Source organism: Nerophis ophidion, linkage group LG03 (assembly GCF_033978795.1).
Source record: "Nerophis ophidion isolate RoL-2023_Sa linkage group LG03, RoL_Noph_v1.0, whole genome shotgun sequence".
In the NCBI taxonomy this organism is placed as follows: Eukaryota; Metazoa; Chordata; class Actinopteri; order Syngnathiformes; family Syngnathidae; genus Nerophis; species Nerophis ophidion.
In genome coordinates, this window is record NC_084613.1 from 39,464,427 (window position 1) to 39,465,464 (window position 1,038).

The following is a 1,038-nucleotide window of genomic DNA, read 5'->3' on the forward strand; positions in this document are numbered from 1 at the left end:
GTTTGAGAGGCATTGCAGAGAGGAATGGCGAAACTGCCTGAAGATAGGTGTGCCAACTTCAAGTTAGTATCGTATTCAAAAAGACTTGGGGCTGTAAGATGCATCAACAATGATAAACAAATGCTGTGAATACTTATGTGCATGTGATTGTTTTTATGTGTTTATGAATTTTCATTTAAAAAGAAAAAATGTTTTTACATTGTCATTATTGGGTGTTGTTTGTTGAATTTTGAAGACCAAAAAATAATGTATTCAATTTTGGTATAAAGCTGTAACATAACAACATGTGGAAAAAGCAAAGCGCTGTGAATACTTTCCGGATGCACTGTAAATGCACTGTAATAAAAAATGTACCTGCCAGAATTTCACCGCTACATTTACGATGGTTTTAACAATAAATTACTGTACATTGACAAACGGTACCACTGTTAATTTTCCATGAAAATTCTGGCAACTGATCAGCTGATATTTTACTGTAAAAGTAATTATTATTGCATACCAACCTTTGCATTTGAAAATTAGGTTAAATAAGGAAATTAGGAATGTTTGTTATATCGCCAACTCCTAGTAACAGAGGAAAGGAAAAACTTCCAAACACAAAGTTCATAAATTATCTTCATTGCAGTCGCTTTAATGTGGAGCTAATCCGCACATACTGGTGGAGATTAGGCAACCATCACGTTCAAGCTCTTTCGGCGCACACGCGGATGGTCATTTTGTTTACCAGAATGCTACCATCCAAAAAACAAAGAGGATCACTTCTGCCAAGTCCTAAAACTGACAGCTGAAATGAATTATCTGCCTGGTTGCGTAACACTAACTGGGCCTTGTGTAGCCCGCAAATGAATATGTTACCTCTTACTGTGTACAACCACAAACCCCATTATTTCCACAAAGCCCACCACCACCATTGTTCCCCACAGTGTTGTCATTACAAATAACTTCCTGTCACTAGCTCCTAAAGATTTGATTTCATGGAATCCCATGCAAAAAACAACAATAAAGCAGTTGTGTGGGAAGTGGAGTTGCAGGGAAGGT